This window comes from Chamaea fasciata, unplaced genomic scaffold (assembly GCF_029207755.1).
Source record: "Chamaea fasciata isolate MVZ Bird 193981 ecotype frontalis unplaced genomic scaffold, bChaFas1.0.hap1 SCAF_63, whole genome shotgun sequence".
NCBI lineage: Eukaryota > Metazoa > Chordata > Aves > Passeriformes > Sylviidae > Chamaea > Chamaea fasciata.
This window is the reverse complement of record NW_027094148.1, coordinates 203,231-225,534: the sequence shown is the minus strand read 5'-3', so window position 1 is coordinate 225,534 and position 22,304 is coordinate 203,231. Positions and strand designations below refer to the sequence as shown.

Below are 22,304 nucleotides of genomic sequence, written 5' to 3'. Positions count from 1 at the left end.
GGGTAAAGAATTAGCCCCTTCACCATCACGCCTGGATTTTTTACCTGGGGAGAATGTCTATGGAAAAAGATTGTGGCTGTTGTGAAGGGATAATGTCCAAGGCAGCCGAAAATCTGCATTGGCTGATGTGTTGTGTGTCCTCCCTCCTCCCAGTGTTTTCAGTCAGTGTGTCAGAGCCTTTCCTGGCATGTGAGCCATTCCTTGAAGTGTTGAAATGGTTCCTTGGGACTCCCTCACTCTTGGCAAAAAAAGTAGGAGGAGGAAGGACAAATCTCGCTCCCTCCACTTCCAAGGAGTGTATATTGTGTGTTGTATACTCCCTCGGGGTGTTTGCCACCTTTCCTGAGGGTGAACTTGTAGGATTTGTTGCAAACTTATTCACAAGAAATGTTGTGTGTACCTATTAGAGTTTTACAGTGAGTTAGGGATTTGGCAAAGGTGAATTGTTGAAGTTGAAAATAATTTTGGGGTGTAACAGATCAACCTCTGCATAACACAGATAAAAATACTTGCAAGAACCTTTCCCTTTTTCATTTATCATTATGCACACTGCTTCACTGGAAAAGGCCTCACAGGATGTGTTTGGAGAGGAGCCTGCTTTTCCATTAAACAACAAGGAATATTTTACTTTTGAAAGAAAGAGACAAAAACATGCCATTTTTTTTAATGGCATGTTCTTAGTTATCAGATTAACAACATTTCTGGAGGGGTATTCAAGCAAGTGTTAAGTGTAAAACATACAAATAAATGTACTCTTACTTTCAGCAATCCTTTAAAAACTAGAGACTTATCTTAAAGCAGGATCACTTTCCTTCTGGGTGGATCACCTTTAGGTATTCCTCCAAACAAGCTGCAGCTGTCCCATATGACACTGGCAGGGGCAGCTGTTGGCCGTGGTGCTTCCCCAGGAGTTTTTGGCGGCTGACTCTTGCTTAGGTAATTTAGTAATTGTGCTGCCACCTTCGGGATCCCCAAAAGGTCTGTCTCCCACGTGCCTGCATGTTGCAAGACTATATTTCTTTCCCATATGTTCCTCTTTTCTGTGCACGATTGGTCTTTGTACAGATAAAGGAGGGGTTTTAGCACTTGTTAATGAATTAACTAAATGGTGGATGTAGTGATGTAATCTATACAAAATGATTCTGTTAGATACTTTGGAGACTTCTGTTTTGCTTGTGTGATCTTTACTATTTGAGGGAAACTTTCAAACTCCTGATGGGCCTTGAGTGATTTTTACTTCTTGGACAGACCGTGCTTCTCTTGTCTTTCTACTTGTTGTCCCCTTAATTTTAGCCCCTAGAGGGCTAAACTTTCCAGTTTCATTAAATAAATCATAAATATTCCAGTTTATAAATAATATAGATGTTTATTGTATATTTTTATATAATTTAATTTTGTCCCCTACAGGGTTAAAATTTGGAGGGTGAGTGCTACTCTTCAGGAAAACCTGGTGATGGAACAAATGAGGTGCAGCTGGCATCAATCAAGGTTGCAGTTAGACAGAGTGGAAACACTGCAGTTGGACCAAGTGCCTTCATCAGAGCAGCAAGTTCCAGAGCTCCTTCACTGTGGCACCTTCAGGCTTGGTGGAAGGAGAACCTGAAACAGTGAGTGTAAAGCAACGACACCTGAGCTTGCAGAGTCTGTGGCTGAGTAAAATCTGGTCTAAGTTCTGTTGTTTTACAGAAGAAAAATGTTGTAGCTGATCTGTCAAACACGGTAGACTCAAAGTGAGGGCCTGGAAGTGACTCTGTAAGAAGAAATGGCTTATAAAAGAGGGTAAAAAAGTGTGAGCTGGCTGCTGAAGATTGATAGCAGAGATTTTTTTTTGTCTTGGTTGTCGCACTAGTGATTCCACGTGGTATGTTTGGATGCTTTTCAGTTTAGATTGCTATACAAGTATGAAGTTTGTCTTGCCCTCTCTTTGTTGGGCAGCTTTATGGCCATGATACTCAGTAAATGATGAGCTTTCTTTAGGTTGATTTATACTGTTGGCTGGGGATTATTTGTGGGGTTTTTTTCTGCTTGAGGTCTCAACCATTAACAAACAAACGTGTGCTGGACTTCAGCTTTGTGCATAAACCTCCAAAGTGGAAAAAGGCCTTTGATATTTCCTGCATTTCTGTTATAAAGTAGCTATAAGTGGTACAGTTTTGGGGGTGGGTGACTCACTTCTTGAGGATTTTATTTTTAGAAGTTGGATTTGACTTGGTTGATATTCCTTTCAGCATCTAGATTTTCTGTTTGGGCATGTATTTTCCACGTTGACTTTAATGATCATAGTGTCAAAAAGTCAATATGCTGTTGTAGAAGTGAGAAGTTTGCCTGAGTGCTTGATTCCAGGGAGGAGAAATAGAAGAAAATAAGTAAATACTGTTGCAGTTTGTCTATTTAAAAGCTCTATTTAATATATTTTTTACCGTGTTGCTTGCTGAGTTTAATCAGAGTCCGAATAGATTTCAAAGCTTCTCTCCAGTTTTAGGAAGCTTGGAGATGGCAATTTCAAGATTATCTCATCTTGTTGGCGTGGTTTCTTTCTAGGAAGGCTAAATGGTACATCAGAATCTGCTTTGTTTTTCCAGAAGCATCAGTACTTCATGGTATTGTGGAAAAGTTCAAGTCATTACCGTGCCAGCCCGTCACAGTTAATTTTTTGGCAAAATGAATCCATAACAACACATGGTTTCAATCGATTTCTTCTGCAGATTCTGCAGTAGATGTGCAGATCTGTTGATTAGCTCAGCCTGTTGGAAGAGTGGGGTCTGCCCCATTTGTTGTCCTTGGGGACAGTCATGGCTGGGTTATTTCTGTGGGCCTGTCAGCTCACAAGGAAATGCCCTTCAGCTCTTACCCTGACTTAGATCAGCATGAGGAACATCATGACATAATAGTTATTTTTTAAAAATGTTTTTAATGTATTTGTCAACTTGTACTGCTGCTGCATAAATTCATTAGGAGTCTTTGTGGAGTGCTGAGCACGGTTGTGGTCAGTGAGTTTTGCAGGTGTGGATTGGTGGAATTCCAGTTTGCCCTGCAGTGTGTTTTAGTCTCCTTTGGGAGTGTTTCCTCACCCCTCACCTGGCTGTAAGATGCATAAGTGCCTAAGTGAGCAGTTATTTACCTGTGGCAAGTCTGTTGTACCTAAACTCAGGAAATTGTACACCTCCTGGCCCTATTTACCTTGATCTTATTCCATAAAATCTTCATGCTGATAATCTGTGCAGCTCAGAGGCACTGAAAGATGATCTGCAAACAGAGGGAATACTTGCTCTGAACTCTATGGAGGCCCTCAGGAGTCATTCTGATTGATGTCTAGGGATTTCACAAGGATTTGACCTGCTTGATCTTGAGCTTGTAATTAATTGTCAGAGCTGCTATCAGCTTTCGAAATGGGTTTCTACTAACTGGCCCAAAATAGCGGTGTTGGGCTTTGAAACTGTTGCCGTTTATGTGTGAAATCAATTGCACCAAGAGCATGTTGCTTTCCTGAGTAACAAAAAGGATCCTGTTCTGTAATGTCATCCCATTTGTTAGAAAATGTAAGCACCTCTCATTTCACAAGGCTTTTTTTTTTTTGTACACGGCAAGGATGCATTAAATTTAGTCACATGCAGAAAGAAATCTGCAACTGGATACTCATTGTAAAGGCACTAGATATGTGTGATTTCTCTGTATTTTAACACTTATTTGAATACAATAGATGAAGCTGGTCAGATGATGAAAGGGCTCTTGGGCTATTGAAAGTCCTCTTGCCCCCTCATCTCTCCTACTGTCAGTGTATGCCTGATAGTTAATAATAGCTTGACACTGGTATAGTTTCAAGCTATTTTTTGCCCATTTCCCTCTTGGTTGCAATAAAAAGAACAGGTTCTATTAGGGGAGCCTTTCTTCCTGCAAGTAAATGGGTGTTTAGTGAAGAGAAAATGCATGGCAGTGGTGGAAACTTAGCAGAGCTTCCTGCTCCTGCTGCACTGCTCATCATGCCATTTATCCATGGGGAAGGAGGGCAGTGTCTCTCTTTAGGATATCATGGCCGGACTCGGGGAGATTTACCTGGTGGTCCCACCCCAGAATGGTCCATAGGAAGCCTGGCAGGCTGCCAATTTCTTGCCTAGACCGAGGAATCTAAGGGACTAAAACCAGGAGAATATGTTCTGCCTGTGTTACATGATAGACATGAGCAATGTGTTATCACAAAGATGTGACAGGGACCTCGTTAGGCCCAGCAGATGTTTTAGTCCTGGCTCTCACACTCTGAATGTGAGAGCTGGAAACATGCTGGAAGTGTAGTGCACATCCTCAGAGGACAGAAGGTAATTTGACAGCTCACTTCAACCCTCTTCAATAATGTTGACTCTTCTGGCATCTGTTTGTTGAGAATGTGGCTTCTCATGTGGAAAACCGAGACTTCTTGCAGTAAAAATAAGGATTTCTTTTCCTGATTTGGTTTTCTTTTTTTTCTGGCTTAGGTTAGAAGAGAGAAATATTTGAATGTAGCATTGATGCGTTTAATTTCTAAGCTTTATTTGGAGACTTTGAAAAGGTGAAAATATGTAAGCAGTATTGAGGGAAGAAAGTGTTCTTGTTTGATGCATTAAACTGTTTTCTTTCTGAGAATCTGTGTTTTTAGAGATCCCAGGCAGTACTTTTTCCTTTAGCAGTACCAGAGTCCTGCTGTCTGTCTCAAGAGAAGGCAAAAAAGGTCAGATAAGAACTGTTTCGATAAGATAGGTGGCATTTCTGTCAGTTCTCACTAGCTGGTGAAGCAGATGAGGAGCTGCACAAAACTGAAAACAAACAAGTAATGTTGCTCTGTCCCTGTCCCCCAAGTCCAAAAACTCCTCTCAATGCCCTTAAGCGGCCGTCTTTGTGAAGGGAATCTTTTCTCTTGAGTGGAAGTTTAGAAAGTGTTTTGTTGTACTGGTTATGTTAATTCAGGCGATCTTTGTTTCACAAGACAGGAATTGAGAGGGCTGTCCTGCTCTGCATAATTACCTGTCACAGCAAAGAGAATATATTAAGATGGGAAACTGAGATTGGTGTAAAATTCTGTCTTACCTGCAAGGTATATCAGCAGTGTGTTTGATAGAGCTTGATTGTATCCAAGATTCCAGGGGGCTCCTGGTGTCAGGTGAGAATCCTTCTTTACGGAAAGCACTTGGTCTTTTCCTGTTGATATTGGTGAGCCAAAAATACTATTTTTTGCTGCTTCTTGTAGCAAACCAAGTGTGAAATGTGAGATGTAACAGCGCTGCCTAAGGCTCTCTGGCAGCCTCATGCAGTAGCCTGCTTTTAATATTGGTTGGTAAGATGACAGCACTTTGCTGCCGGTCTGTGAGGTATCCATGTAAGGTGGGTTATCTTTGCTCAGGTGCCTGGAGACTTGTTCTTACAAGAGATACAAACAATGCATTCGAGAATTTGGCACATCTGGGACATTTTATCTTGCTCTTGGAGAAAAAGGTCAAATGCTCCACAGCCTGTTTCTCTTAAATAGCAGAAAATCCCAGCCTGGATTGAAGATTTGACCCCCATTAAAATACATCACTTCATGTCTAACCTAGCTATGGGGTTTTAGCTGTGTACATAAATACATAACTGCAGATGAATATTGAAGTACTCCTAGTGTAAATAGAAATACGCAGATGCACATGCTAGGCATACTCATGCATGCCTACAGCTGCAGAGAAAATGTACAGCAGGCAAAGGACTTTCTGATACAATGAAATGAATGGCTTTATTAAGATCTTAGTTCCTCATTAAAAATGCTGAGAAGTAGAACTTGTATGAAAGACTGAAGCTGGGATTTCAAATTAATGTGTATGATAGTCAATATGAACTCAATTCTGAAACGTAAGAGTGTCTATGGAGATCTGTTGAACTGTATTCATATATATCACTGTTTTTTCTTGTCCCAAGTTTTTTTTTTTTTTAATTTGGGGTTGCCATTGCAGTTTTAGGAAGGTTAATATTTAGTGCAATTCAGAAGTCCTAAAGAAAACAATTGTTTTAATACAAGACATTTCTCCCATTGTTTTAAGAGGAAAAAATGATCTCGTGTCAATGGTATGGACTCTTATCCTCCTGCTTAAGTATTCAATTCTTTTGATTCTTCTAAATTTTCAGCATCACGTGCATATGAAATTGGTCTCTTAAGTGATAGGTATTTTTTGAAGGTTTGCTCAGTTGTGCTTTCAGATTTTTCATTCACCTTCTGGTGGCTTGGCTGGGTCTGCATACACAAGTGCATGAACTGAACTATCATTAGCAAGTTCAGTTTTTCCTCTTGTACTCTTTGTGGCCTCTAAGTTTTTCTTGTCTGCTGTCTTTGCAAACCAGTTTTTCTGCAGGGTCACTTTAAATCACCCAGTGTAACAAACCTGAGTATGACAAATGTGTGCATTAGGGAATGTGTCTTGCTGGTTGTGGCCATCAAAATAGGTTTCACATGATAGAAATTTGATAGTGTATTTACAGTTCTCCAGTCTTGCTTTTGCCGGTGTCCTTGAGTTCAGTTTTTTAACAGTCTCAATGAGTTACTGACTAGCTGGCATTGGAAAAATTTGACTTTATCCTCAGGGGCCACTGTAGGCTTTGTTCTGATAAATACTTGTCCAAACATCCCCATTATTTTTTCTTCAAGACAGAAAATGTGACACAGGGTGCTGTGCCTGTTATCTCCCACCTAGACTTGTTTGGTTGGTGTTTTTTTTTTTTTTCCTTTGAGAGAAACTTCAACCTTTTTATTCATTGACCTGGTGAATACTTTATCAATGTATTAAGGTCCTTTTATTAGTGTGGATTTTTTTTTGAAGTTTAAAATAAAAATCAGGGAAATATTCTAATTGTATGATTTCTATGGTTGGTTCTACTCCAGAAGAAAGCTTAATTGTTGAAATATTTCTGAGTTCCTGTGTTCTGATTTTTTGAGTAGTCAGTGCTAAGTCTTGAGCAGAAGCTTGCAGAAGAGCTGCAGGATTGAAGGAGAGCAGAAGTGACACAAAGTAAAGCTCTCTTGGGAGATCTTATGGAGGTTAAGCAAGTGCAGCGGGATTTGAACAATGCTGCTTAGTCCACTTGTTCATGTGTGGATGCCAGGGTGGAGGAGACTGGAATTGGGAGCCAAGATCGCTTAGAGGTGTGTCTGTGAGAGAAGCCAACTGCAATCTGCTGGTTTCTGGTGACTTTAGAGGTACCTGTCCAGTGTTCGTCCTGTCTCGTACTGGAGCAAGCTATTGATCACCTGGCCAAAAATATTTTGCTGCTTTAAAGAACTTCCCCAAACTTTAGGGAATAGTGGGACTGTCATTAAGAAAGAGATGTAATTCCAAGCACTTTCTCTTGGTTTTAAATGCTGACTTCATGGGTTTTTTTTTTTTTCCCCTAAGAGTAGGAGAGCTTCATGTAAGTCTTGAAACTGCTGGTGGTTGATAGGCTTTTATTTATTTAATCAGGGCAGTGCATGTTACAGAACTGACAGCAAAGGGATCAGGACTAGAAATATTTTTTACTAGACATCAACATGCTGCTGTGCTGTTGGGAAAAAGTGGAGATTGCTTTGCCAGCACCATCTGGGAGCCTCTGCTTGGCTGTATGGTAGGCAGACCTTTTGTGAATCAGAGAATTGCCTTTGGAATAAAGCCTCTTGGTGGCAGGTTTTTTTAATCTGCTGCACTGACAGAACTGCTCCATCTTGTCCTCTTACTGCAAGCGTGTGTGCCAAATCTGCCTGAAGGGATCTGTATCCAGGAGAGAAGGAAATGGTGGTGCCTCTGAAAGGTGCTTGCCTTCTTTTGCGAGACAAAATAAACTTTTGGTGGCTTTGTGGGGCTGCAGCCGGCACTCTTGGGTTATATATTCTTCTTATATGAATGTAGCACACACTTCAAATTTATTGTTAGAGGAAAGAATAGAAATGTTGGCTACAACTTACAGAGGGAAACAGCATATGCTGTGTGTATAATTGTCATTCTGCCCAAAAGATGTGTTGAAAATGTGCACTTTTTTTGTGTGGCGGGTAAAAGAAAACCCCAACCAAACATTTGTTAATCTTTGTGCTTTATGGGAACAGGTTACTCAGTTGTCCTTAATAGTTGTGATGGAATGACCAAGCAGATTGTGGGTAAAGATACTTTTGGGTTGAGGTGGTTACACAATTAAATGAATAAAAGCTGATAGTTCTGCATTGCCAATACGTCAAAAACTTAGAGCTTTGGTAGCAGAATTTTAATTAAATCCATAAGACAGTCTCGGCCGAATTAAGAAAGCCAAAATTATGCATCACCACTACTTCTGTCCATGTAAGTATTATAATAAATGTAAAAAGAAAGTCATCACTATCATTCAGAATGCTAGGAATAGAAATTGGACAATAACCTGGCTGGCGTAAGCATTTATAGTTCTAAAAGAGCGGAAATAAATTTAAATCCTCTTCCAGGTTTAATGACCAGGCAAATATAGGGTAAAGTAAAACTTTGAAAGTTGTTATAAGTTGAGTTTTGTTGCGTCTTTTTAGTTCTTGAATATCTTTCAAAGAAAGTCAAATCTCAGAGCTCTGAGACCACCTGTAGCTACAAAGCCTTGAATCCTGTTTACTGACTCCCAAATTCAAATCTCAAATTTGTGTGGACTGCCTGAAGCCACGAATGACACAGTGAGAGCATTCAGGCTCAAATACTGTCTGCTTTTCTCTAGCTCTAGGGGCAGATTAGGCAGCACTTCAAGTCCTGTTTCTGGTTTCAGTCCTTCCACTTTTCTAAAACTGACTCTCCGTGCAAGTTGGCCACTTTGTTAATGACTCTATTGGAGTTCAGGCTGTCTTGTGGCAGTGAATGGTAGTATCTTCAGAGCACGAGCAATAAGGTTTTTTCTTCATCTTTTAAGTGTTTCAGAAAACATGTTGATTGAAATAAGCTCGTTGCCATCAGTGAGACAAGAGAGAGAATGGTGTGCTTGCAAAAGAAAACAGTGCTCAAATTTTGTACTGTTCAGTAGGTGTTTTCTGCAATTCCCTTCTTCCAAGTGGCCAAGGATCAGAAGAGAGGTCCTGACCTTGTGCAGTTTTGCAATTCATAGATGTCCAGCATGATTGAGGATTTTGGAATTAAATGGCTTGAGTTTGCTAAGTTGTAATTGAGCTGTTGGATTTCGTTCACAAAACATAGTCTGGTCAAACAACTGACCCGTATTTTGGTTGGTTATTTGATGTTCTGAAAAATAACCTGCCTTGTGAAATGCAAAATTGAGGTCAAACCTTTCATGTGCCTCATTCAAAGGAGCTTTTCACTCAAAATCACTTGAATTGAGCCATGTCTTGGTACTGTGGGGAGTTTGTCTAGAGCTAAGGATTATGGTTTATTGTCTTTGAAATCTATTTTTCTGTTAAATTCTCAATGAATACCCTCATCTGAAAGTAGATGTAGTGGTGGTATTTACCGTTAAATTCCTACTTCTTGCTCAAAAGGTCTGTCTGAACTTCTCTATCTGGTATTGACAAAGTTTGCCTTTTTGTCTGAAAAGATCCTTCATAGCATTTGATTAGGTATTGTCCCTACCCCATCCCAATATAAGCTTGCAAAAAAAGGAGGTCAGAGAGAGCTCTTAGGGATGTGTTTCTCCTCCCTTGGAGTACTACTGTGAGAACAGTTTTTCATGTTTTGCTTCATTGCAGGGAGGTACTCTTTTGGGTAGGTTGTACAATGTGTAAAACCTTTCACTTCCAGGTATAATAACTATGGTAAGGAAAGAACAGTGAAAGGCAGCCCTGTTCAGTTCATGTCCCGGTCAGCACTGACAGTTGTGCTTCATGCAGATTCTCACTGGGCTGATGGGCTTTGGTACCAAAGCACTGGGTCTCTCATCATTAAACTATTGATTGTGTGACTGAACTACTCCCTGCTCTGGCTGTGCAGTTTGCTTTCTTGACAAATATCCCCTGCTCAGGAAAATGGGTACTTCTGAGGGAGCTGCTGCTGACAAAATAACTTCAGTTTCTTATCCTTTTGAAGTAAGGTTTCTTGAGAACCTCAAGGAAACAGTCTGTTTAACTTTTATCTCTTTGTAGACAGTAATGTTTAGTGGAGAGAAGTATTTCAGCCAGATGCCCAAGTGGTAGTAGTAGTTTAGGCTGTAAATTCATAAAAGTCACACCAAACCATGTGCCCTGTGTTGGTAACATCAATACCCTTGCTGGTTTCTAAAAAGTATTTGTATTTCTGGATAAAGAAAGAGCTTCTATGAAAGTTGACTCAGCTGCTTTAGAAATCTTGTTTTGCTTCCTTTGGATTCACTGTATGTTTTAGAAGCTCTTAGGAAGGGACATGGTACAATCTGGTCACGCTCATAAATAATTTGTAAATATACTTCAGGCGTAGAAGCTGGAGAATCACTTCCCTCTTTGGAGAGTGCATCTGATTTTGTATCAGGAGGTGGAAATAATCTGATGAGTGTGTTACTTGTGTGAAAAGGAAGTGTGCTGCCCTGTAGTGGAAAGATTGCTGTTCAAACATCTGAAGACCAGCCTTTCAACTGTTTGGAAAGTAAGATAAAGCAATTTTACAGAGATTTATGCACCTTGAGAAAAAGTAGATGTTGAAAAAGCACCATTAATATTCTATTACCTAGTAATCAGCAGTCATGAGGTAGAAAACCAATTTGTGATGCATTTTGTGGTCACAATTTTTGCAAATGAGCCTTTAGTAGCAGAGCTGGATATAAACCATTTCTGTCAGTGTCTTGGAATTGAGATTTGTGAAGTTTTATCTGTGGTGGGTTTTGTTACTGTTTTCTTACTTCCTCTGGCAACTTTTGTAAATTTGTGATACTCTAAAAGAAAGCACAGTTATCCCTATGTTTTCAAATGGACCAAGAGGCTTTTCGTTCATCTTTGAAAGGCTTATAGTAAAATGAATTTGATTGAATCTTTCAGGGTTTTTTTTTTGTATGCACAATTCAGCAAAAAAAGTCTTGGTAATGAATTGCTATTTCTGATCCACAGGCTGTTTTTCTCCAGTCAGACGGTGGTTCAATACCTGCTTTAGATGTTTACAGATCAGTATATTAATGACACTCAACTGTGCATTTATTCTCACTGGAGCAGTGCCCATTCCTACAGAAATGCCAAGGAGAAACACCCAGCATAGAGCAAGCAAGACCAAATGTCAGTGGTCAGAAAGGGGGGAACGCTTGAGAAACTGCTTAAAGCTTTCTCTCCGGTCCCTTAAAGTGTGGGAGTGCCTTCCTGTCCTTTCCCCAATTCCTTGGTGTTTCAGGCATTATTGAAATCACTGATTTGGGTTTCGTGGTGAGTGATGGATTTAAACCTCCTGCAAACTAAACCTAAATGTCAGTCTGGGATAATGCAGAGAACAAAGCAAGTGAATTGTGGGGACAGCCTCAAATTGCTGATGTCCGCCAACAGAACTAGTCAGAGGGAAAATGTTAATTACTTAAAAAATTTAGTAATTCTAAAAGCATAAAGGAGAAGCTGTTTTCAGAAAGGATTAAGCCGGTCTTTGAGATGGGACAATTACTAGGATGCTCAACAAAACCAGCATTTGAAAGAATTGTTTGACATAGCAATGGCACTTAGGGTAGAATGCAGTTTTCTCTCATTCTGTCAGTATACTGGATGTAGGAGGAACAGTGAAATTAAATGTGGAAAAATTTAAGTTAGTCACCTTAGCAAAAACAGTTTTCTGCACCCAAACAGAGGAATTTGTAATTCTGCATGGAATCCATGAGGGACTTTGATCCCAGTACTTCCCCTTCTTAAAATGGGCGCAGATATCGGGTAATATGGGCGTTTTAAACACTGGCTGGGTAAATCATCACACTCTACACAGAGCAGCTCCTGTGCATCAGCTGCCTCATGGGAAGGGTCCCTGAGCAGCCACTGGCCTTTGTTCCTCACAGTTTGTGCTGTGGAGCTGCTGATGTGCAGATACACTTGTCTGGTTTTCTGTGAAATTCTTACAGATGTGGATCCTAGTGAGTTTGGATTACAAAAATAACTCGTTCCTTAAGCCATGTTGCAACTGATTTTAAACCTAACTGCTACCCTACATTGACATGTTTGTAAGGCAGCTGTATAGAGTACACTGAACAAGCAGAAAGGACATCCAACTCCAGAATTGCCGTTGTTATGCCCAATGGCATCCATGTTCACGTGCATAAACATAGTGTACAGCAGGTTATTTTCCATCTTGCTTTCCTATGGTCTGTAAAAATATTACAGTTTCTGGTTGGGACTGAGACATTTGAAAGCATCCACGTGGTTAGTGGAAATGAACGGCAGCTTTAATGATTAAGCCACTCGGATACTTGCTGGCTGGCACACTTACTAACATTTTATAACCAGTTTTAGTCCACTTCTCTTTATGGGAGTTGGGAGGGAGAGTAAAATTCAGGTGTATATTTTTTAAGGAGAAATAACTGATCAATAGGGCAGTTCAGTCAGGAACTTGAGAGAATTGCTCACCTACAGTTAAATTAGTTCAATGTGATGCGTAAAGCTTCATATGCAGTGAATGTCTTCTACCAACACCAAACCAGGAGTGTTTCAGCTGGAGTATGAAACAGCTCAGTTACAATTATGTGCTGGTAAATTAGTGTCTCATCTTCAAAAACAGAGCTTTTGTTATTTATTTATTGGTAATACTTGGATGCTGTGTCATCCTGAAGTTGTGACACAGTTTGGAAATCGATCCTTAGTGGACCTAGAGGTAGAACAGACTGCATGAGTTGTAGGACATGGCTGTGATTGAACTGAAGGGGGAGCAGTTTTTAGTGTAGCCTAATGACACCTGCAGTTGTTGGGTTTGGTGAAAATACACAGGTATAAATAAGCCCTTTTCTTAAGTAACTGCAAATTGCATAAATCTATATCTCCAAGTGTGCTGTATTATCCTACCACGAGTGATTTGAGGCTTGAAATAACAAGTATTTGTGAAATGGATTTAGAAAAGTTGCCTTATCACCGAATTTATATTTTTTTTCTCAAAGCCTTTGGCCTTTGGCATTGATATTTTATCACAGGGGAAGGTGTTTCCAGTAGGCAGTGCTGGTGTGGCTGTGCGTGTGGGTGTGTGCACACAGCCTGGTGTGGACCCTTGTTTGTTTTGCAGGTGTCCTGTTAGCTTGGCTGTTTCCTTCTCCTTCAGCTGTAGGACAGAATTTTCTCGTTGGCTTGTTCCCTCCTTAAACTGTCTTTCTCCCTCCTCTGAGGTGCTGCTGTGCTGCAGTCTCCTTGTGACGTTTAACAGGCTGTAATTAGCCCAGACACAGAAGTCGGGGTTGTCTGGGGCAGCATGATTCCAGTGATGAAAAGGCGTAATAATAATTCCCCCTCAGTCCACTTGCACTTAGTGCTGTTTGATCCTGCGACTCAATCAGGAGTGGACAACATAGCTGTATTTTCCTGCTCACTTTGCCTGATTAGTGACTGATCTGATTTCCCCCATGTCTGTAATTAATTTTCCCACAGAAGTATGCTTAGGTTTATGGCTTAAATAATAAGTGATGGTGACTTGTGCTACTGTCTACATGTTTTAATCCTTTTCCACGTCTAGATGGACTAAACAAATGCATAGTTGTTGCATCTGCCCTGCTGTAATGATTACTGTGGTGAAGACTCTTTTTTTAATTTTTGTAAGCTGCTGTTTTATTTTGCAAGAAGTTATTGAATTACACCTCCAGAAGGCTACTAAAGTAAGAGGTTTATGGCTTTTGTTGTCCTTCTGTTCTATGAACAGTTAATGGACAAGTAGGTAGAAAGTACTGAAAATTTGGGTTCTACTGTAAAAATGGCATCAAACCCAGTCTTTCCTGGATACAATTATTGAGGTGTATAGTCCTATGTAAAAAAATCCCAAGCATTAAAACCTGAAGCAAAATCCCCCAAGTCACGAGTAGATATTGAAGATAGAAGTGAAGGCAATTAATATTTGGGAGAGGCAGTGAATGCAGCACGATGAGCATGACAAAATGTCCTGGGAGTTGGGTGCGTGTAAGAGCCAAATCTGTGCTATTGATTTATACTGTGAGTTTTCTGGGTGAACTTGGAAAGAAAGGCAGTATTGTTGTTGGGAAATGTAAATTGCTGTATTTCATCTCTCTCTAAGGGAAAACTTGTCTCTTCAGGAATTTCCCATCCAGTATTTACAGCTGATTCTATCACTTCTGACTGAAGTTACTTTTCCAATTGTCTTCTTAGTCAATCTTTTTTAAAAGGTTGACTTTTTGCTAGAGTAGTTCAAGATGAAATGCTGTTTTGTGTGGTCAAAGATAGTTATGCTTGTTCTAGAAATTGTTTCATTTCCAAGGAAAACTTGTTGTAGGAGAATTTGAGTGAAATGACTATTTAAAGCTACTTGTCACAAGAGGAATTAGCTAGAGATTAACCTGTTGGAGCAGGACTTTTTTTTCTCTCAACTTCCATTTAGACTTCAATTTTATTATCCCTTGTTTTGGCATGAGTTTGTTTTCTTGTGTGCTTGCAGTTAATAGTGACATCTGACTTCTCTCAAGACGCTTAACCTGCTGTGTTAGAAGGAAAGAGAAATCTCTCCTGTTTCCATCAATATTGTATGGCTGATGAAGAAAAAGCAGTGGATATGCTCTATTAGGGGGATGTATTTTTGTTATGCTGTTTCGCTGTTGGACTCATGTCTGTGTTGCAGTGTAGTTGTGAAAGAGATATATATTTATCCTTAAAATAAATAACTTTTAATATGCTGAAGTAAAAGTGAATTCTCATGCTAGGTCGTATCTATTTATCAGGGATAATTTGATTGGTAGAAATGCTGAACACTGATTATGTGGCTCCTCTAACTACCAGTGGGTTTCTGTACCTTGTCCTATAAAGAAGGTAAAGCTGAGGATGCCCTGGTATATTTGAAATGCTACTGAAACTTAACAGGCTTCAGTCACAGCTTTTAGGAGTTGAAGGGAGGTACTTCTTTCCTAAAATGCCCTGTTCCATTTTACAAGTGGCATAAAGCATGAATGAGGCCAGGTCTGATAAAAAACCACCGTACTTAAAACTCTAGCAAGACCAAGTTCCTTTGCAAGTGAAGTTCTTGGTATGTGGTACCAAGACCTGCATTTACATGCTTAGAAAAAATCCTTTTTTTAAATTTATTTTTCTGTGTTTAGAAACTACCCTTGTTTTGCCACCCTAGTCAACATAGAATGGTGTTTTGTGGGCTAGGTGATTTTGCTATTAAAATCTCATGTTATTGTTTTAAATGTGTTGTATTGAACAAAATAAAGCATCTGGCTTTCAGCAATAATTTAAATAACAAATAGTTTATATACAAAGAACATTTCTTAAAATGCCTCCCTGAAAGTAGATGTTCCTAAATATTCAGGGAGACCTTACATCCTTTGTGATTAAGTAGTGCTGAAATTATTTCCAAACCTAAATTTTTGAAATGCTGCTGTAATTAATGATTAATAGGGAGCTTAAATCCAGCTCAGTACCTGCCTGAGAAGTGCCAGTGCTGCGTGGTTTTCTGTGTTTGCCTCTCCTAGCAATGCTTTTTGTGATCATGTCGAAACTGGAGGTAAACAGTTTACAGAAAAAATGGAGCCTCCTCCATAAAACTGCGGCACTGGGGAGATGTCAGGATACATCCAGTTTGGAAACAAGCCCTTGACTGTTAACAAGAACAAACAAAGCGTGTGACTCATGCCGTGCAGCTGGCGAGGGGGCTCGGAGACTGTGCAGTGATTCTCCCAGCCTGATAGCTCTGGCAGCTGGGCTGCAGCACATTTTTGGTGTGGATTTCCTATAGGGCCACGTTTATGTTGGAGGCGGTGCACAAGCTGCTGTGTGGACATCAAATTATTCTACTGGTTTGAGGATCAATGAGGTTAAATTAGCTCAGTTGCTTACTGCACGTTTTGTTGAGGTTCAAGCTGTCCAGGCTGTTGCAGTTAATAGGAGCAGCCCAGAATGCTGCCGGTTAAATGTGAGTTACTCACCAGGGATCCAGAGTTCATTATTGGAAGGAATAGGACAACTTTACTCCTGAAAAAGTTCAGCTTGTTGGGAATACTCTTCCCTGTGTTGTTTGAGGGGCAGAACTGGAGAGAGTATCATTGATCAGCAGCACAGCAGGATACCTTGATGATAGGTTTAGAGTGGATGTACTGCTCTCTTAATAGCTGTTGTACAGATAGAAGTATTGGTGATAAAATAAACTCCTTTGGGCCTTTGATTTGCATAAAAAATAATGTCCCGTTCACTAATGAAAAAATTATTTGGAGCTAGAGGGAAGTGAAGAGCTTGGAATGAGTATCTCTGCTTAAAAGCCAAACCAAGGTAAAGGCAGCCAACTGAAGCGTCTGTCAGAAGAGTTGGGCCCTGTTTGGGAACACCTGGAAGAGACGTTCTTTTTGTCTTAATCTTCTTCCCTTTCTTTTCAGAAATACTACTTTTAGAGCTATTCTGATAATACTTCCTAAGCCTAAGTGCATTGTATAACACATGGCATAAGTGATGAGAACATAGGCCATGGATCTGGTTCGATATTAAGGAGAGATTCTTGAATATACCACATTGGGCAATTCTTTCCATTTCTGGATCCTTGGCTTCTGTTGAATGGCAGTGCTACAATTGAGTGCAATTATGTGGGATATGTCAAATAGAAACTTTGACTCTGTATCACTAAATTAGGAAGCCAGAATAATACTGTGTTTTAGACTCTGTAAGCTTTCCTAAGCATTACTTTGGTTGGCACTGGGTGCTTGCTATGGTTTTTTAACAACAATTTGCCTTCTTTTTTTTGAAGTTCAAAGACTCTCCACGGTTTGTTTGTGTTTTTTTTGTTTGTGTGTTTTAAATTTTTTATTGTAGCTTCTTTGCTTTCCCATTTCTGTGCCTATTAAAAAATACTGAGAAGCTGCTGGAGAGCTTAGTGATCCATCAGGACAGTTGGTGCGGTCAGTGACAACAAAGCCATCACCTTTGCAGGTCAGACAGTTTGGAGAAGTGAGTTCAGGAAGCAACCTTGAACACAGATTGTCCTCCTTATAAAAATGATGTTAGTGAGGCTGATGGGGCTGACAGGCAAAGTCTGCTGAAGGCTTTTTTTCAGGTGTTGTCCCTTTGTCACTTCTTAATTGATGCTCACGTGGGAGATGCTGTTAGTTATGTCTAACTCTTCAAATGGGTTAGGAAGGTCTTCCTTTACTAAGTCTTTGTGATCTCTTCTCTTACCTGTTTTACCTCATCAGTCCAGAGTGCTTCTGGACCAGAAAGCAGATATCCCATAGAATGGATGTACAAAAGGAGCTGGGCAGAGGTTTTCTGGTGAAATAGGATTTATCTGGAGTGGGGAAATGTGATTTCATAAAAATGGGAGCTTGTTTTGTAGACTTCATTTCAGTGAAACTTTAAAGAGGGCAACCCTGCCACTCTCCCCGTTCCAGACTGTCAAATGTAGGAGGAGGGAAAGGGGAAGAGATCAAATCTTACATGTCATGCTTCTAGTTAATGCTCTGGCTTATTAAACCAGACTCTTGCATATTTCCTGGGGGTACATGAGAAGCAACCTAAAAACTCTGCACTCCTTTGGGAATAGTGGCCTTTCTGTGACTCGTGGAACAACTTCTGATCCTCCTGAATTTCATTCCATGTGAATGAGGGCAAGATAAAATCTCGGGCAAAAACTTATGGAATGTTGGAACAGCTCTGTTAAAAGCTCAGTAATAAAAAGTAATAAAACCTTGGGAGCTTTAGTTACAGCTTTTCAAAAGTTGCTTAACACTGTTATATTTTAATTGATATTGACTTGGAAGGAAATGTTTTCTGAATAAAATTTAGCATATTCTTAATATTTGCAAAAGTCTGTTGGCCTTTGTAGCCACAAGGGCACAATGCTGGATCATGTTCAGCTGCTGTAACAAGCACCCCCAGGTCCCTTTTTGACTGGGCACTGTCCAGCAATTCTGCCCTTTTCCTGTAGTACTCCAGGAGGTTGTTGGGGAAAAAAAAAAAAAAAAAGAAAAAGGAAAAATAAAAAGAAAAAAAAAAGAGGAGGAAAAAAAAAGAAAAACAAGCAAACAAAAAAACACTGGCCCATGCAGCAACCCACTTGGATGTGTCTGCAGTCCTGGAAGCTTGAGTACCCTTTTTTCTCCTATGAATACACCTTGAGCTTGTTTGGGGGTGGTCTCACTTCCACGTGTCTGCAGTCCTGAAGGTTTGACTACCCTTTTATCTCCTACAAATGGACCTTGAGCTTCTTTTTGGCAGTCTAACTTCCATTTGTCTGCAGTCCTGGAAGCTTGACCACCCTTTTTTCTCTAAAAATTGCACCTGCAGCTTTTTAGAGGGGTGGCACTTTCATGTGTCTGCTGTCAACAAGCTTATGGTCAATTTACAAATGAAAAAATGGTAGTCAAGCTTCCAGGACTGCAGACAGAGAAAAGTGACACCCCCCAAAAAAAGCTCAAGGTCCATTTGTATGAGAAAAAAGGGTAGTCAAGCTTCCAGGACTGCAGACACATGGAGGTGAGACCACCCCAAACAAGCTCAAGGTCCAATTTTTGGAGAAAAAAGGGTAGTCAAGCTTCCAGGACTGCAGACATATGGAAGGGAGACCCCCTCCTAAACAAGTTTAAGGCTTATTGTAGGAAAACATCAAGTAGTCAGGTTTTAGGATTGCAGACACATGGAAGTGAGACCACCCCAAACAAGCTCAAGGTCCAATTTTTGGAGAAAAACAAGGATAGTCAAACCTCCTGAACTGCAGAGACATCAAAGTGAGAACACCTTGGAAGTTTTGCTCCCCGTTTTTCTCCTACAAATGGACCTTGAGCTTCTTGTTGGGGATCTCACTTCAATGTGTCTGCAGTCCTGGAAGCTTAACTACCCATTTTTCTCCTACAAATGGACCTTCAGCCTGTTTGGGGGTGGTCTCACCTCCATGTGTCTGCAGTCCTGGAAGCTTGACTACCCTTTTTTTTTATTATAAATGGACCTTGAGCTTGTTAGGGTTTTATGGGGAATAAAATCTCAAAACAGAAGGTTCATATAAAGTGTCTACTTAAGTAATCACAGTGTTCCGTGTTGTAAATGTTTGTATCAATTGTTAATGCTACGTCACACCTGTACCCTTGTTAATGCTCGTAGCTGCTCATGCCCCATTCCGTAGGGGCATAAGTTACTGTTCCACGTTTACTAGGTTAAAGACATATTTAAAGACTTATTCATTTGTATCCGTTATTGTTCCCAGTTTGCATGTGAATAAGTTCATTTGTATACCTTTACCACTCTCCCTCACCCCCCATTTCGTACCGGTGTCCATTTTGAAACTGTCTCCTTCCCGTGGGGCCGTGCTTCCGCTGCTCCCCTCACAGCCCTGACGGCGACACGCAAACCAGAGAACTCCCTGGGACTGCAGTGCCCACAGGAAGTGGAGTGGACACCTAAAAACCGGGGCAGCGGCTTGAAGCCAGCGCGCCCGTCCCGCCCGTCCGGCAGCGGCCGCGCCCTGGGGAGCTGCTGGGAGCCGCAGGGCGGGCGCCTGCGCCCCTCCCGCCCCGCCGCCGGCCGCTGCCTGTTGGCCGCGCTCCGGCGCCTGATGCGGAGCAGGAGGTCGGGGCGGTCGCGGCGAAACCAGGGGTTGGTGTAGTGGCGCCAGGCGCCGGCATCGCCAGGCCGGCCCGGCACCTAGCGGCAGCCGTAGCGGTTGAGCTGGCGCAGGAAGCTGCGCAACCGCGTGGCCCGGAAGGTGTGCGGGGCTGGCCCCTGGGAGCCGCCCGGGCCGAGCGGCTCCCGCTCCAAGAGGGAGCGCTCAATGAGCAGCCCCCGCGCCTGGCTGTCCCAGCGCACGGAGCGGACGCAGGGGCTGTTCGCCAGGCGCCACAGCTTGGCGGGGAAGGTGCCGGCGCTGAGCCCGGCGGGCAGCGGCCGCTCCGCCATGGCGTCCATCGCCGACTGTGGCCACAACGGCCGGAGGGCAATGGCCGCGGCTCGGCTCGGCTCGGCTCAGCACAGCTCGGCTCGGCACGGTAGGGCACGGGAAGCCCGTGGCCAGGGCGGGCTCTGGGAGCAGTGATGGACTCTGTCCCCACGCTGCATCCTGTACCTGAGTCACCGTCGGTGACGGAGGAAAAGGACATTGCTTTGTCTTGCCTGGGGAAAGGATGAAAAGGGGACATGAGAAAGCATTCTTTTGGTCACCTTTTCAGCAGACTAGCTGTTTTTTTCTCGCCATCTCTGCCTGTTTTTTGCAGAGTTGGAACATCTCTCATGATTTGGAGTCAGCAACAGCAGCAGGAAGGGGCAGTGATTTTGTCAGCATTGTCATCAAAACGCTAGTGCTGCCCCATGGATGGATGTTGCTTGATGCAAGGGATGAAAGGCCTTCACTTGTAGGGAGCTCACACCGGTGTCTTCCCAAAGGATGTTGCCATTTTCTTTCCTCAGGAATCGCTTCTTCTGTTTTTCCCCCCATCTGGGGAGATTTCCAATGCAAATGCCTCCTGCAGCCAGCTCCTGCCAATGCAGACTGACAAAGATCTTGCAATGGACAGAGACTCCCTCGGCTGGTGTGGAGAGGTGAGGGGGCAAGGTTTGTCCTTTAGTCTTGAAGTCTTGTTGGGGAGCTGATTGTGCTTTGGGGGACTGACAAAAATGATGTGTCCTGAAAGACCACAGAGACTTTGGGGTTGTCATGTTGGGGCAGAAATTTCTGTCTGAGAACTTTTTGAAATGCTTCATTTATATATATATATATATATATAATTTTTTTTTTAATTTTTTTTTTTTTCCCCCTCTGCAGAGAACCTTTTTGTACCTTTTGGGGAACTTCCCTCTGCTGGTCTCCCAGATCCGGCCGTTTCCCAGGGTTCCTTCCCAAAGTGAGGAGTAGCCCATGGCCTCCACTCTCCAGCTGGAACAGAAAGAAGCACAGAGCTTGCTATTGCAGGAGAAGAGCTTCTCTTTCCTGCCGGCTTTCCCTTTGGGGCAGGTTGGTATGTGCTCATTTGATAAAGGGTGGTTTAACATCGGGAGGAGTTGCATTTCAAACTGCTCCAGCCTCGAGCTCTTGTGTGGGTATCCTTGGACAAAAGGCCTCCCTGTGTGAGCTCCCAGTGGGCTGGTTCAGTAAGGAAGTTGATATTTCAGGCTTGTGACTGCTGAAAGCAGTTGGTTTCTGGAGGTGTCCGGAGCTGGGAGCGACGACTTTTCTCACCTGGCTGCAGAAAAGGTAGTTGGAAAGTGGGGATTGCACTTGCAGAGATGGCAATCAGGGGTGTTTTCCGAGAAATGGGCTGGCAGAGAGGCAGGTCTTGTGCTCAACTGGCTGTGTGTTTGTTTTGGTGGTGGGGAGATGTTGTAATGAATCAGCCGAGACTCCATATCCTTCATGCCGATAAAGCCAATTCTTTATTCACATCACTTATTTTATCCAGTTTTCAGGGACCTCATGTGCAGCACCCATTGACTGGTAGTTTTCTTACTGCCTCGTTTATTGGTCAGAAGGTCATTTGTGTGTATGTGCTAAGTTTCAGGTTGTTTACATTTTTCCTTGGTGGGTTCTGATGGAACAGAGCTAATATTTATGCAGATGCACTTGTTTTTCTCCCTAAGAATAGGTTGTTGTGTGAACAAACTTCTCTTTCTCTAAACAGTTTTCAACTGGGAGCTTGCAGGCTATTGCTAGCTGCTTAGCTGAAGTAGCATGGCCTCATCCATATTCCATAAGACCTTTCTTTAATAACATTTTTTACTTGTCTGCAACAGGGAGAGTCACAGACACAGACACAGACACCAGCTGAAGCAACAGTGTAATTTACTATCATGCAGGAGTGCAAAGGCAAATCAGAAAAGAAGAAGGTAAGCAATGCACCTTATCACTGGTACAAAAGGTTGCCTCTAGTGGTTAAGAAAGATACATCAGCAGACACCCTTTTTATTTATCCTTCATCCAGATCCACTCATCAGGTGGGGAAAGCTGTCCCAGCAAAGCTCGGGAAAGTCACTGCGAGGAACTAGGAAATCCTACACTGCCTCCCCCTTTCTTGGCCACCAGGCTTCTGACTGCACTGTGAGAGTAGCCCAGCTTTGACGGTGGTGAACGAGCAATCTGACAGACCTTCTGGGGCAGGAGATCTGATTTCCTTCTCCTCTTATTTTCTCCCTGAGCCTGTCCAGGGCTCAAGGAGGAAGCAAGGCCAGATGTAGCCTTGTCTGATTTCTTCATGCTGAAAGATAAAGATGTGTTTCACCAATGAATGAATGCATCGATCCTATTGATAGTAAGACTTGGTTAAGGAGCAGATCCATTGAA

General features: G+C 42.0%; 1 long non-coding RNA gene across 1 annotated transcript; it reads left to right on the top strand.

Annotated features, from left to right (window-relative positions):
* Positions 1 to 1,413: 1,413 nt before the first annotated feature.
* LOC136304246 (uncharacterized) lies at positions 1,414 to 21,849 on the top strand. Its single transcript, XR_010724447.1, has 4 exons — positions 1,414 to 1,607; positions 20,245 to 20,569; positions 20,793 to 20,981; positions 21,758 to 21,849. It is a non-coding gene; the product is annotated as an uncharacterized lncRNA (long non-coding RNA).
* The last annotated feature ends 455 nt before the right edge of the window (positions 21,850 to 22,304 follow it).